This window comes from Bombus pascuorum, chromosome 1 (assembly GCF_905332965.1).
Source record: "Bombus pascuorum chromosome 1, iyBomPasc1.1, whole genome shotgun sequence".
NCBI lineage: Eukaryota > Metazoa > Arthropoda > Insecta > Hymenoptera > Apidae > Bombus > Bombus pascuorum.
The window spans coordinates 23,081,918-23,098,809 of NC_083488.1; the positions used below are offsets into that span (position 1 = coordinate 23,081,918).

The 16,892-nt window shown below is 36.7% G+C and overlaps 1 protein-coding gene across 3 annotated transcripts in view; it reads right to left on the bottom strand.

Moving 5' to 3' along the window:
• Nucleotides 1-16,892, bottom strand: part of LOC132908526 (uncharacterized) — a 115,386-nt gene that overhangs the window by 60,473 nt on the left and 38,021 nt on the right. The window contains exon 1 of one of the 3 annotated variants that reach the window (XM_060962613.1): nucleotides 105-406. The exons of the other annotated variants lie outside the window; for them this stretch is intronic. The gene's annotated coding sequence lies outside the window, so the exon portion shown is untranslated. Of the gene's footprint in view, nucleotides 1-104; nucleotides 407-16,892 lie in introns of those variants that run through there. 3 annotated transcript variants of the gene reach the window in all.

Genomic DNA, 16,892 nt, shown 5'->3' on the forward strand with positions numbered 1-16,892 from the left:
TTACAAGCTCATCGATAGGAAAATACAACCCTGTCTATACAGCAATTGGCGTACAAAAAAGAGGAAATCTATTCTTAGATTAAGGAGTTCCACAAAGAACTTACTGTTTCGCAGACAACTGATGTCATATCATCAAACACGTGGATATCACCGGCTTGGTTGCTGGTAAACGATGAAACATCGCTCGTGACTGACCCCACAAGGGAACGATACGGCGGGCGATGAATTTCCCCGTAACAAGAATGAGTGGTAGAACGACGATTTCGTTACGAAGAGACCTGTTAACAGCCGGCAGTCGATGACGTTCTCACTCGATTATCTAACACTTTGCAGAGTTCGATCGTAGATTACACTTACGCGACCCGACAGCCGCTCTTAGATAACGTTCAACGTGCTCCCGCCGTAGATTATACTGTACTTGAACGTCACCACCAAGTGTTCTTACGTATCGATGACGTGCGTCATCGCCACCTACGAATCCGGTGGTTCGTGGTAAACGAAAGAAAAAAAATATGGGAACGTCAGTGATCTGTGGAGCGTCACGCGGAGCGCACTGTTTCAATAATATTTATGCCGGCCACCCCCGCTGCCTCAAGGAAGTCGAAGAATGTTATTTTCTTAAGCGTGGGTGAAGGGGAGTGCGTAATAAGCGAGTTGGATTTCGGTTGACTGACATTCGCAGTATCTAATCTAGTCCAACGTTTCAAATTCACTGTATGCTTCTTACAAGCCGAAACTCGTTCCATTCATCAAGCTCCGACTATATGTAAGATTTGCTACTCGATCTATCATATTTGAAATACCCATTAGAAATTGTTTGATTAGGGTACCGGTATGCAAAGTTTTTCAACCGAGATATTGAAATTTATTTCTTCCATGGGATGAAGTTTGGAACATCTAGCTGTTCGTGCGAAGAAAATTAACTTAACGAAAAATGACCAACAACGAAATTTTCATCGTTCAAACAACACTTGTGGCAATGTGTCCCGTTCGAATTTCCAAACTACATCTACATATCCACTTTGGATTTATCGTATTCGTAATGTTAAAAATTATTCGATTACAGCTGTTTGAATAAAAATATAAAAACGCACCTCTTTTTTCCGCCGTGTGAGATCTCAAATTTCCTGCTGTTCACGCCATGGAAGCAAAGCTCCACAAAAAGAGCGATCCATCGAGATCACGATCAACCGAGCGATTTCTCGCGTCGGCTCGATTATTTATCGTTCTCACGTTTTAATTCCCCAAGACGAATGGCTCAAAAGGAATTCCGTCTTGTTCGAAGAGATGACGCGTTACCTGTGTGTCTTCTTCTCAAGCTGAAAAGCTTCGCGTTCCAACTAGCCACGATTTGGCTGCTCCTCGAGGAATAAGACGCTGCACACACCCCATCGTTACGAGTGTATCCCCTGTGCGCGCAACAAGATACAGAAACAAAAGATCGGCCTCTTTCCACCTAAGCAAACGAATCCATCAAAGGGCGTGAGTGAAACACGAGTGGAATATCTCGTGGTTCGTCGAGTGGCGCTAGCCAAGAAGCTACCATTCTCACAGTAATTATGTAAATTTTTAGAAGGGTTCGAAACACGAACCGACCAAACAAATACCCTTCCACTAGATAAGAAACACCTTCGTGTATTTGCTTTTGGTGTGAAACCATAGTTTCAAGCCACGAACATGGAAACTATTCTTACATTTGGATTAGCTGTCGCTGTTCGACGTGTTCAAGGGTCTACAGTCTATGGTTTACAGGGAGCGGTGTAAGTTGGTTTTGTAAAATAGTTGTGGATACCTCGTACAAAGAATTCTACTAATTGGGGGGTTTTAGGAGAAGAAGAGTCGTACAAATTTTTCATTTGTGAAAACTAGGAGCAAAGTGAAATTATAATAGAAAAATGTGCGTGCTTTCTTACAAACTTTTCTATAGTTATCTCGTTTTCGGCAAAAAGACATATATAACACTTTTTCTTCTGCGTTCGCTAATTGACTAATTAGATAACGAAGAATCTTTATTTCAAGAAGAATATTTTATTCGATGCTTGACTAATTTCCCGTTTATGTACGATGACTTTATCTTCTATTTCAATTTGAACGTAATGCATTCTGAGAAATATGCACGACACGTTCACATTGCCTTTTCACGTACTAATATCCTTGAACAGGGAGGAATATAAATTACTCATTTCTTACCAACTTACTAATTGAAATAATTAGCAGAAACGTTGATCATCGATATGTACCTGCTCGTTATTCGAAAAGATTAACCAGACAAAAATGACAGGTTTCACGATTACCTTGAATTAATCCCATATTTTCTTTCAGAGGAACATCAAGTTATTTTTCAATAAAACGAAACGCCATTAACTATGAGCCAGAAAAATTGTCATAATAAATACATATATACTTATTAAATATTTTATTTTATATATATATATAAAAGAATACCAAATATTAATAATTCCAACGAACATTTATTCATAAATATTTCCCGTCAATTATCAAATAATTTATTCTCTTCATTTCATTGGAAACTAATTAAACAGCTCCACATAATTAACCAAATCCTCGTAGTTTAAATTCTAAAAGATAGATAACCAAGGAAAGTTTCGCGAATCATATCAGTACACAAGATGCCGCGTTCATTTCTTATCAAATATCATTATTGAACGTAGTCTCAATGAATGCTGAATAAAAAAAAGATGCTCTGAAATTTCTTAATGAAACATGGTGCATCAGGGACGGTATTACAGAAGTCGTTGACGATAAGTAGTTTCACGACTTTTGCCACGGACAAGCTCAGCTTCGTTTGCTTATTCATGGTTCATAGTTATCGGCGCTCTGTGATAAGAACAAGACGATGTAGTTGACAAGGCTGTGCATAAATCTTCTAATAGTCGTCTTATAATTAAAGCTCGTCTCGAGCGGTTAAATACAAGTTCTTTGGAATTTATGTTACGACACAGTCGGTGGGAAACAATGTGAGAAATATGACGTCGACTAGGTTAAATATAGTCAACGAATTCTGTGTCCAGGTGATTGCCCACGATAATAGTAAAATTTTTATTACAAGATACAAGACGTTCTACGATTCAGATCAGCGAGCTGAACGAGTCTGGAAGAACTGAATGAGAAAACCGAAGATTCAACAATATCGACGTTTTCCTTCAAATCAGGTATGTAATTCAATTTTTCAGTTTCAGTTTGAAAGTCTTGCTAAAAGCTGTTAATTAATAAAATCGTAGGCAACGTTACATAATACAAAAAAAGGTAATTTGTAAATTGCAAATTGTAGTTTAATTAAGTAAATCACTACTTGTTAACTAAGTAAATGTTACTACGTGCTAACAATTTTTCTAAAATGCTGTAGCTAAAAAAAGGAGGGGAGAACAATGAGACGATTTTAAGAGGTCTTACGACAAGATTGTTACATATATCGTCCGATGCAATTAACATCTACATTGAAGTCAAACTTAAAAGAAAATTTCTTCCTTTAAATCTTCGTTGGAATTCGTTATCACATCGAGGACAATAACGTGATAACTTTCTTTCTTATAATTTTCTTTGTGCACATACAATATCGCAGAAGCTATATATCGTATGTAACTGACAAAATGAGGTCGTCGTTATTTTAAAATACACTGAATGATATAACTGAAAGGAGAAAAAGAGAATCGTAATAAGTTGTAGTGCATTCGGTCGGTAATTCTGAAAATGCGAATCGCTTAAATAGCAAGTGTCAAAGTTGGGCCGGCTGCATGGCGTAAATCCGAGCTGAATGCAGCTTAAACGAAGGCGTTTATAATATTGTCAAACGGTACGTTATGAAGCCGCGGAAATACCCGGCCGCAAGGGTGCACGCGTGAATGCCATGGGCTCTTAGCACATCTTAACGCTTTCGGTGTGGTACTTAACCGGTTGTTTGAATAGTCGCAACCTTTCTTAAAACGATAAGGAAACCTTTGCGTTAACGAGAAACGTTTTTGCTCCTAGGATGAATCTTTTATTTCAAATCAAATCATTGGAAAGAATGAATGATAATTGCGATTGATCTTCCAACGTCTCCTTGCAAAACTAGTAATAATCATAAATCTTCTACAAGCTATTATACGAATGTCCGTTGTATCATATTTCTTACAACTCCTTTTTCTTTTTCCGCGTCGTATTTGTTGAAACTCCTATTTCTTCAAATTTCTGTTATAGTATTTAGTTTCTGAAATTCTTTTCATAATTCTCATAGGAATTTTCTCGAATGCCTGTTGCATCATATTTGTTACAACTCCTTTTTCTTTTTCCGCGTCGTATTTGTTGAAACTCCTATTTCTTCAAATTTCTGTTATAGTATTTAGTTTCTGAAATTCTTTTCATAATTCTCATAGGAATTTACTCGAATGCCTGTAGCATCATATTTGTTGCAACTCCCTTTCTTTTTTCCGCGTCGTATTTGTTGAAACTCCTATTTCTTCAAATTTCTGTTATAGTATTTAGTTTCTGAAATTCTTTTCATAATTCTCATAGGAATTTTCTCGAAGGCCTGTTGCATCATATTTGTTGCAACTCCCTTTCCTTTTTCCGCGTCGTATTTGTTGAAACTCCTATTTCTTCAAATTTCTGTTATAGTATTTAGTTTCTGGAATTCTTTTCATAATTCTCATAGGAATTTTCTCGAATGTCTGTAGCATCATATTTGTTACAACTCCTTTTTCTTTTTCCGCGTCGTATTTGTTGAAACTCCTATTTCTTCAAATTTCTGTTATAGTATTTAGTTTCTGAAATTCTTTTCATAATTCTCAGAGGAATTTTCTCGAAGGTCTGTTGCATCATATTTGTTGTAAAGTCCTATTTCTTCAAATTTCTGTTATAGTATTTAGTTTCTGGAATTCTTTTCATAATTCTAATAGGAATTTACTCGAAGTCCTGTTGCATCATATTTGTTGCAAAGTCCTGCTTCTCTAAATTTCTGTTATAGTATTTAGTTTTTATAATTGCTGTCATAATTTCCATAGAAAGTGAATTCATCGTTTGTGTTTTACCGTTACAACTACAGAATAAAGTATACTTTATATGAGGCATTATTCACACAATTAGGTAGTAATATCGGAAATATCGTTCGATAAAGTCTAACGTAAAAGAATTCAACGTAAAAGCAAGTTTCGAGAATGAGGCAAATAAAAATGTAAAGGCGAAACTAACAGTGTATCCGCTTATAACGTTGTAACTTGTGATAATAATTGGTTATCGTTTAACAACGGTAATAAAGTATAATAGACGAACGTAAACAGATAATAGAGTAAAAGATCTCCGCTAATTTCGTAGGAAACGTACTAATTACTTCCATCAAAGTCGGACGGTCACGAGCCTGCTTGAAGGGAAAAAATGCGAAAAGGAGAAAATAAAAGGGAGAAGAAAAATGAAAAAAGAAGGAAGAAAGAATGGAAAGAATGAAAGAATCGGAGAGAAACGAAGAACACGAGATATGCCTGGTGATTAAAACCAGCGAGCCGACCGACACACGAAACACTGACAGTTCTGACAGTCGACAGGATTGTGGGCGGTGAGAGGCGTGAGCCCCTTCTGGCGCAATGGAAATTCGCAAGAAAATAAAATAACCACCGCCCTCCCCTTTAGCCCGCCCTTTGTATCTGCCGAGAAGAAGCGTCCCTAATTGATCCCATTTCGTGTCATGCCAGGAGATTCGCTGCTGCACGTTCTACCACAACTTCTCGGGATCCTTTATCTTCCAGATAAACACCCGTCGTTTAAAAACTACTAAAAAGTTCTAGAGAGAGGTTTATACATCATACATTTAATGCACATGGAACGAATGTGAATATCATTAACGTGTTTACATTCTGTGCGACGTAAGTATAGTGCTTGAAGGTTCGCTTCTTCTTAGTAGGAGATTTAAGAATGGATTCCAAAATTTTTTTAATTTTTGCTTAAAGAGAAGTAAATACGTAAGATGCACGGGATACAAAATATCCTTATGATGTTTAACCCTTTGCACTCCTATGTCGAGTGTGACTCGACATCAGTTTCTATCTCAGGAGCTCCTTTGTCGAGTTCCACTCGACATTCTTTCATTCCCACCTTTTTTTGTGAAAGGTGCGAAAGGAAGCCAGGATTGCATCCTGGAAATTGTTTCAAGATATATCATATACTTAAAAATTAGAAAATACAACAATAGTGTGAATAAAACTGGTATTTAAGCGAATTTGTTTCTTCCTTTATTTATTTAAATTGTCTTATTTCCTAGTTAAAGTAAATTTTAAATAAAACACTTAAAAGCGTTGGCAGCTGCTGGCAACGAAATTGAAATAAAATTCGGAGTGCAAAGGGTTAATAAGGGAAACGAATCTTTGTCTAGATACTAGTTTTTTAGTCATATTCATGAAAACACAAGTTTGTATAAATATTCGAAATTTAGTTAGAAACGAACGAAAGTAAAATTAGATAAATCGAGAGCTAACAACTGGAAGAAAGCCGGCGAAAGCAAGTCTGTCGTAGACAAAAACTCTTCCTACTTTAATTATAGATTTTCTATCTTAATCCCAGACAATTAAAGATTTATGTTCGTCGTAACTCAATAGACGGTATATTGCCATTATTTATTTCTTGGCAAGAATTTGACATCGCCGTTAAAATTATTACAAGGGACATGGTGTATCAAAGATACACTTTTGTAATGATCGTGAAGAGGTCCGGATAGTTTGAACAAGTTTCGAAATGGCGTCTCGTTGGACGAAGTCTCTAAGCAGCGTCTCGTCGTGCCAAGAGTTTCTCGGAATCGCAGGCGGTGGAACTAGCTTTGATCGTAGATCATACGACTGTTTTGATTTGCAGCGCAATCGAAGCAGCGGCTTTAACGTCAACCTGTGGCACATAAATTATTACGATGTACCTGCCAACCCTAAAATCAAATTTACGATATGTGCAAATGTGGAGAAGCAGGATCCGTGATATGGTGGCAATCGATAATAAAATGCAAACCTCATGCTGCGATTATTGGCTTCGTATCCATTTCTCTAATAATTCTTCTCTAATTTCCGTTACAAAAAAAGAAGAGAGCAAAAAAAAGAAAAAAAGAAAGAAAGAAAAAAACATACAGAAAAACATGATATCTTCTTCAGCAGAGAGCAGAACTTGAACAGAAAAACCTTCAAGTGTCCACCGTGGTCGTTCTCGAGCAGGTTCATTAAGGAAATTTATAAATCACCGGTATGGGACTCGACATATGAAAATGTATGTTAAGTACTAACAGCCATGATATTCACGTACATGCGTGTGTATACGACCGATGTGTTGGTTAACTTCAGAATCACACGCGGGCATCACACGTGTGGGCCCTTGAAAAAAAAGAATTCCAACGATTTTTAAATGTTTACCCTTAATTTGCCTACTAATTAATGACCGTTTAGACGTTCGATATTTCGAATGTCAACGAGGACAGAAATGCCGGCTATACTTCACGCTGCTTTCACTGTCCTCTGTACTCATCAAAAATCTGCTTTCAACTTAAAACGTTTCCACGCTTCTATTATATATGCATTCACGTTCGAGCAATCACAGTTGTTATTATGAAACAAATCCGGATCGAATCATCGTCGTACGATCAGAATCACTTTCTCAACGTTGACATAGTTATTTTTCGAATTAAAAGTAAATTATATGGGTAAAAATGGGGGTGCAGCGAATCACGCACATAAATTATACTCCATCGTTCGACGTTTCACAGTTACGAGCTCGTAATTTTACCGGTGCACCCGGGGACAAATACAAAACCATGTGTCGGTTCCTCGAGTATGAAAGAAATGTGGCGCTTATGGGGATTACGATCCACGGTACGCTGCCATGTAAATCAGTCGACATGCATGGAAAAAAAAAGGTTCCACTGCAAGTCACATACTTTCTCCTTACACTTATTTTGAAAGCTAGGGTTAATCTCGTTTGGGACACAAGTGGTTCGTAAAACAAAAAAACACATGGAGGAACCGCATTCGTGTGTCGTCACGTTGCATTATGTAACATTTAGCGTTCCGAGTATTTCAGAGTTTCCAAAATAGATAAGCAAAAAATTTGTAAATTTGATCAAGAAATTATAAATACTTGTCGATACGGTGGCTACAAAAATATAACAAGATATTTGCGTATATCATTATTTTCCAATGAAATCTCCCGTTTCTTTTTCAACAAATTCTACATTTTATTTTTAAAAAGTAAACGATACGAAACTTGATATGCCCGGACCTAATTAATTAGTATGTAAATGTTATAATAAATACAATAGTATGCGAGTAATTTTTGTACGCACTGTCTCTTGCTTCATATGTAAATCGATCCTTATGAATTATGAAAGTTCTTCGTACAGGACAAGGTATCTTGTAAACGAGTGGAATCGAATCGTTATAAAAATCTGGAAAATTATCCAGTTTTTCATGTTATCCTTAAAGAATTTGAAATTCTAATAAAGATATATTCATTATTCCTAAACGATTGCAATATCGTTCGTTCCTTGTCATATCGATTTAAAATCTTAGGTTATCCACTCTTGGGTGGGTTGACAGTCGAACCATTATTTCTAACTAGTCTCACATCATAGTAACATGTTAATCCTTTCGAAGGTAGAAATCTTGGCATAGGAATTGTAGATGAATGTGAAACAGTATCGTTTATTTAAATATTACTGTTTCCTATCAAATTATTCATGTTCTTATGAAACAAGAAGTATACTTATCGTTCCGGTATAACATAACGCTTTGAATTTATTTGAACTTACCATCGATTACATGATATCGAAGAAAATATTCGAATATAGATAGAGCGTATATTTTTCCTTATTCTGAGATCGAGAGTATTGTTCGTGAACGTGTTCGCGTTCTCCAGAGTGGAAAAATGTCCACGTTTCGATGAGGAAACGCGCACCAGCTAAATAAGATATTACGCAATGATATATCACGAAGCAAGTGCGATTATCAACATCTGCGTCCTATACGGTGGAATGCAATTGCTTCTAGCTACTAATAATAATTCAATACATTCCATTATTCAATTTTAATACGAGAATAGAATAAACTTTATGCGCGTATCAAACGTATAAACATTTTGTTTTAAGATATCGTATTGTTCTAGCTTTGTTCTAGCTTTTCGAATTGGGTATTGTGAACGGAATTATCAGACAATAAAGAACAAAGTTTACGATATAATACATTTCGTAACCAATGTTCTGTGTCGAACGTGCACTGCAAGTTCAATTGATATTATTTGATAAATATTGTTAAACCTGCGCACAGATCGTGTTTCTAATCGTGTAGTTATATTTAGAATTAAATCGAGTTTCAACGTGTCACCTGCGAGATTTCTATGATAAAATAACGATCTTGAATAATATTAAAATTTACAGTATATAGCGTCGTATAAGTCATAGTTCGTTATTAGTCATAGTAACAATTCATAGCGGCAGCTCGTTAACGACCGAGCACTAAACTTCTTCATACGGAAGTTAAAGTACTGTAACTTTGATCGCTATGCCATTAACCTAAACATCTCTAATAGTATATTACGATGGACTAATGTATCACGTTAACTGTATTTGAAACTTTTATGATCCATTCAGAATTCGTAATGTATAACTATTACAGCACTGACAACTTTTACTACTCTACTTATACGAAATTTGTCAATTTCAAACTACCAATATCAATGAAATAATTAAGACACTTAAATGTTTCTCTCTTTCATATTTCGATATTTGTATCACGTTTCTTACATCGATAATCAGAGTGATTTGATGCTAAATTTAATTTAACAATAATAATAGAATTACAAATTAACGATACCAACGAAATAATGAAGAAACTTAAACATCTCTTTCTTTCACATTTCCATATTTATATCGCATTCCCTCTATTAGGCAAAATATCATATCCCATAAACCCAACAATATACTTGCATCTCTATCTCTATGAAACGCTATTCGAAAGCGAAATTTATTCGCAATAGCGAGGCCGGTCATTGAAACGTCGAAGAATCGTCGATTCGTATCTGTATGTGTGTGACAATTCGTATGGCAATTCGTATGGTAAAGAAATCAACACGAGACCACTTCACATATATTACGGATATGATTTCATCGGGCATATTTGCCTGGAAGGTACGGAATACACGTGGTCAACACGAGGGTGCTGACCCCTCGCAACAGGGTGCACAGCGGGATGCCGTTGCCTCGCGTCTTTACCTTGTTCCGCGTTTCCAAGCCGACAAATTCAGTTTTCTAGGTAGTGTTCTAGATGGGTAGGTCGCACGAGGTTGTATGTCAACGCACCATGAAGGACGACTTCTTTGAAATGTTCCGCTGCTTTATAAATCTCTTTTCTTCCCTCCTGAGGAGAGACCGTTGCGCGGTCGCGTGCTTCCAACCACGCTATTTCCACATGTCCTCTAACGAAGCTAGCTTTTATTATTCTCTTTAGTGGGTCCAGAGAATTTTGTTTCGAAGGTCTTTAGAAATAATCTGGACAACTCGTTAGAGAATGGTTTCTTTTAGCGTTTGTGATACGAGTTATTTTGAACACAGTTGTCTGTAAAAGTCTTCATCTATCCTTTTAGAAGATAACTGTATCAGTTTTTTAAAAATAGATTTTTTAGAAATAAATAAATTTATTTAAGCGGATCTTATAACATAATCATCTATGAATATATCTATAACTTTTATCAAACTATATAGATATAGTGATGTATAAAAATATATTTATTCCTTAACATATAAAGAAATAATAATAATAGGGCGAAATTGACTTTTTACAAGGTGTACAGAGATTGTTGTCAATGACTATAGTTCATAAAAGATATAATTTAGAAAAAAAACGAAGCTGGTACCCCGCTGGGGGTAGCCGCCCACATGCTATATTATTTTTTATTTATATTTTTTTCTTCACCAACAAGATATAACACTTTACCAAATGCCCGCAAGGACAAATTGTAAAATAACCAAAATAAAATTAAAAAAAAAAAAATGACTGTAGTTATTTTTCTTAGGAAATAGTATATAATAAAACGTGTAATTCATAGCATGTCGTTATGCATATTCCAAGATCTTCTTGTACTCAATTGAACGATTAGGATTAGTAAATCGTAATAAGGGATCAAAAATAATTTCTACGAGGCGAAGACACGAAATGCGTGCATTCGAAGCACGCGAACCAGGTTTCAAGTTTCTGATGCCATTAAATGGCACGCCCGGCCAATAGCAGTGTATAAGTACCGGACATGAGTATTTGCATACCCAGTTAGCGACATTCCAAGCAAAGTTGCGTGCATACGTGGTAGGGTCTTGGATTGTCACAAAATTCATCGAATGCTAGATGAAATCGATCGCGCATTAAACGAATTACGTGCAACATAAATTTGCAAACAATTTGCTCATCACGAGTTCTATGAGAATATATTTTTACAAAGACGTTTTTAAACAAAGATACAAATTTTATATGCTTTCTGATATATTTTTTTTAATCTCGATTCGCTAATTTGTAAAACGAAAGAATAACTCGAATTAAAACTTCACATTTCGGTTTTTCAACGTCTATGCACTTTGTTGCAAAATTGAAGCGAAAGAATGAACGGAAAATAGAAGATACTCGAAAGAAATATTCGCTCGTAACATTGTAATAATACATTCAAATTTATTAAACGGTATCATGCCCTTTGCTCCTCCGCTACATAAACAATTTTCCCACTCATTAGTATGGAAGCCACATACGATGTAGCACAATTCCTCCATGGCCACGATAGACCTATGATAACGAGTTGTCAAGTAAAATTAAGCGGTAGATTTAATCAATGATCTTACGTCGACTTGTTGCCTTTGTTTCTCCTTAAGTAGAGTCGACGTATCCATCGTAATTCGAAGACAAGGCCGCTATTTACGGAGGCGCACAATTTCTAAACCAGTTCAACGTTGCTACGGTAATGAATAATAAGTTACCAGGAGGTGTGACCAATCGATGATGCACTGATTATTTATCTTGTTTCATTTTTATTTTGTATTTCTTCGTTGACAGAGCGCACGCATTTCGACGCTGAACGCGAAACAACGTTGTTCGTAAAACTAGCTCGTTCGCAGGCCGATTCTCTCTCTTATCGTGCCAGTGAATCGTATCAAGCAACGAGACGACCAGCCAGCAACCACTTTACATATTTCCACTCAACTCCTTCTTTCCGACTTCTCGTCCACTATCGTGTTATGAATCTTCTGCTATTTTTCCTAACAAAACTGATCGTTCAACTCGTAAAAGCTACGTTGGTTACTTCATAAGAAGGAAACAACACATTTCTCACATTTGGATTTCTATATTTGACGACTACACGGCAAAGATATTACGATGCTCATTTTTGTCCGCTGAGTTTTATGTTACTTGGAGGCTGAACGAAGTATTCTCCGAGTACTGAATATTCGGGAAAGAGAATAATCTGATAAATTTGAAGAAACAAATCTTTTAAAGATGGATGAATAATAATGGTTTAATTGTGTTTAATTAATTTAATAAATCTTTTCAACGGTGAAGAGACAAAAAGAGCTATTCGATGCCAAAGTGAAATGGCAAAAATAATTTCGATGTAGAATTAGTTGACAACATACTGAGTTTTAAAACTGCTGTACTATAAAAGATAGAAAATGTGCCTTATCGTGTCTTTTCGTTTAAATTAAAATTTCTAGATTTAGAGTTTTAAATTTAAAGAATCAAAGGAGAACCACGAGATACGATGTTGAAAGAATGACTGGACAATAGTATCGGTATACTTAAGACTAATTTTGGGTTTCGTATTACATAGGCAAACACGAAATTCTGGTCGTTGCATAATTTATTCGCGCGACTCGAACGCGAGGAAAAAATTCTCGGAGAGACAATATTACGTAAACGATAGGAGAAACATCTGAGTTTCTGTAGGATGGCTAAATTATACTAAATTATATTAAACGTAGGTAATCGAAACCTGCACGTCGGCAACGATTATTGTAATTATAGGAAAGAGAATAATTATGTTTGAAAATGAATGCCTCGCGACGAGTATTAATTTTCCTCGACAAGTATAGTACTTTCAATAGCACGTATATTATTTCTTCGTTCTTATTTTCTTACCATTAAATTGCTGCGCGAGCTTTGCGAAGTTTGCAATTTTCTTCAAACGATGGTTTTCATGCTTAAACAGAGTTATTTCGTTCTTCGATTACCTTCTGATTAGTCCTAAACGTTTCGAACTTGTGCTTGTAATTTATAAAAAAAAAAAACTAAAGATAGAGGAAGCCTATTCTTTTTTACGTACTAAATTCAAAGAATCGCATAATTTTGCTATTTTTTACTACGTCGAATATCTTGAATTACGCTCTTAAAGGCAAGCATTCACAGGATTAAAAACAGTCCATATCCAACAGGAGCTTATTCAACGCGTATTAAAACCACCAAGCCAACCGTCATCGAAATAAAATCTCCGCCATAAAACCTAATATTCTCCGATTATTAACCTCGAAACACGATTTCAGTCGAACCAACGTATCAACATAAACCCGCGACTGACTTCCAACGACAATAAATACGGCGACTTTAAAACTTTATTACCATCATATTTCATCCCACTTGCCCCTACCGAAGTACGTAATCGATACATTCCCGACGATTTGGCAAGTCAGCCATAAAACATCCATACCATCTTTTTACGATCAAAGTTCTTCACTCGACGACACGAGATTGTCATCTTCGAGAATCGTCATCATCCCCATAGAAAGTGGTCTCCTCGCGTCAGTCAACTACCCTGAAGGAAATACTAAGACGTATTCAAGTGTGACCGTTCCGCGCGGTATTTCTGGCGCCATTAAAATGGTCAGCCTAGTCAATAGCCGTTCCTCGGGTCTGCCGCATGTTTGCACGACAGGTTAGCGAAATTCCACGGCAAAGAAACGCGCGTCGCCGCCCTATCCCGTTTACATTTTACGTGGCATGCGTGGCGACGTATTGGCCGGGCCGTGTACGATTTTCGCTCTGCTCCTTTTTAATCGATCAACCGTGCTACGAGCCAATCCGATTCGCGTCTCGACCCGGAGAAGGTAACCTGGTGCGCTCATATATTCGAGTCGGGGCGCGAAATTGATTAATACCGGCACGCTTCGCTTTCGATTTCGATTTCATAGTCGGTCCTGTCTTTGAGGACCCCCTGACGAGGCTCTCCGGTTCCTGGAACACTACCAAACGACCGCCGATTGAGATTCGATATCTCGAATCCCGTGCTCGAGGCTGGACGCGTTTCTCGATTCGCTATTTTCGTTTTACGAGTCCGGTCGATCGGGTTCGTCAATCGACAATTGTACACGGCCGATATGTGAGCAATGGTTGGCGAAAGTATTCGAACAGCTATCGTGGGAAGCTTTTATATGCGTATTGCGTGTGTTAATATAAAACTTTTTGAAATTTCAATAGCATTGTAATCAGACAGGATCGTTATTGTTATGTCGATAAGGTTTGAAAACTTTAGAGGAGAAACATGATAAAATACACCTCCGTCTTTTATAGGAAAGCTATCGTAGGATATAATGTTATATAGTATAAACTATATAGTTCCATGTTATCCAACTTTTTTTTTTTTTTTATTTAGAGATTAATGACTTACATAAAACTTCTTGGAATCTCCACTTAAAACCAATCGGACAATGTACATATATATGTTATAATATCACGATGATCGGATCTTGTCACAGTGCTAATAAAATTTCAAAATGTTTCACATATCGCGCGTAATAAATATAAAATGTGTTTCCAAATGTACGAATACTTTCGTGAATCATCGTATGGATACGAACGTGCGAGCCGTCGAATATATAATATTTCCCTATGTTCGAAAGTATTGTCACGCCGCAGCCAGGAATGTAGCCACGTCGAACGGGGCCACATCCGTAACGAGAAGCGTAATTTAATAAGAATTATGTCCGTCATAAATGTGCGTCCCCGTCGTTTCACAGTTACGAGCTAGACCAGAATCTTTTTCACGCTGATATCGACACTCGCGAGAAATACGACTATCATCAGGGTTTCTCTAGTTCCGCGACAAGCTTAGAATATCCTGGTGGTTACGATTTCCTAATAATCTATATAACTTTGAAAAGTGAAAAATTAAACCAGAAGAGAATCATTTTTGCTACGAGATTGAACGTATAATAATTCTGCTCCACTTTATGCGTTTCCCTCCCACGAAATAACCTCTTGAAACGTCGTTCAGTTAGATGACCTAACGAATTGCTCCACCGTTTATTGTTATACGAATAAATCATTCGTCGAGTTTATTGTATTCGAATGGCAAAGAAATTAGGCGTACCACGTTTCTACGTATCGCAGATTCCTCGTATTATATTATCTTTACAGGTTTTCGCGTGTATCCAGAGAGGGTATTTAACTCGATAAAAATCGATATTTCGAAGAATATTTGCAAGCTGTTGATTTATGTTAGTTCGATCCATATACATATATGTGACACAAATACAAATACTAGCTTGCAACAATGAACGCTCGACGAGGCGATCGTGCGCGTACGCATATCCGCATGCTTTCTCCCGTATTATTAAGAAATAAACGAATATTACGAACTCCGCGGAACGCATGCAAATGAGGATCGTTCATGGAGGTAGCTGCACACGCTTATTATTGACTCGTGCGATTCTCGGTCTTCTTGGCGAAATCGACTCATCCACGTAATCTGTATTTATCAATCGTAAACGTCTGGTATTTCCATTGAACTTGCAACTTGTTGCTCGCTGAACGCATTCTCCACGCTGTGTTTAACTTATCTGTGCCGCAAACGTAGTACATATATGTAACCGAAAGTGTTCTTTTTACTGGTTCGTTAACTGCATCCTCAGAGAAATTGGCTGGACTCAGCTTTTGGACGTGATCGTATTAAGTAGAATTTCAGCAGCGAATATATCAACAGTTTGGTATAAACTTTATTATGTATCGTTCAAAGAAGATTTGCTCCTATCTGTAGATATAGGATTTAATTCTGGATGTATCTGTTTCGAAGTGGTTTTTTTTATCGCGTTCATAAGTCTTTGTATGTTGTGTATGATTTTTGGATTATATAGAGAATCGTAAAAAATTGTGGGTATCATAAGATTAGACGTTTCAGAAGCTAAATTTATGTATTAAGTAAGGAATGAAATAGTGATTAGTGTTCTGAAAAACAGTATGCACATCGAAACTTTCACAAAATGTCTACTGCTGCGAGAGAGTTAGAGAACATTAAAACGAAGTAAGAGCAGATGAACATTCGTCATGGAAGAACCTTACTTTACATCAAATCGATTAGAATCGAACAAGGATTAAAATCGACGCAAAATATAAAATGTTGCGGATTATTGGCACGAATATTTAACGCGACAAAGCAGTTTACAGGGTATTACTGTTGTCAACTAGGAATTAAGTTCATCTAATCTGGATATACAGATCGACACATCGTGCCTCCACGTTCGATTCATATTTATTTAATAAAAATATCAGTCGTCGATCAATGAATCGGATTAATTCTCCGCGTGGAACTTCAGTAACGATTTTTTCCCGCTCGTTCTCGTTCGACCACTCGTTATATTCCATAATTTGTTCTTTGGAGCAGTCTTGCGGCTAGCGTGGTTGCTTTCTCAGATTAAGAAGCGTGACTGGTCGGATTTTCCCTGGTGGAATTCGAGCGACATGCCAATGACGGCTTATAATCTTCCCGAGTTCATTTAGGATCATTTCTCGTACTTGTTGCCTTGTAATCTTAATACGTATTTATGTTTGGAAAACCCCAGCAGTTCCATCTATAAGGAAAACTATATAATACCTCGAAAGAAAGTTGGTAAAATCATCACTACTAGG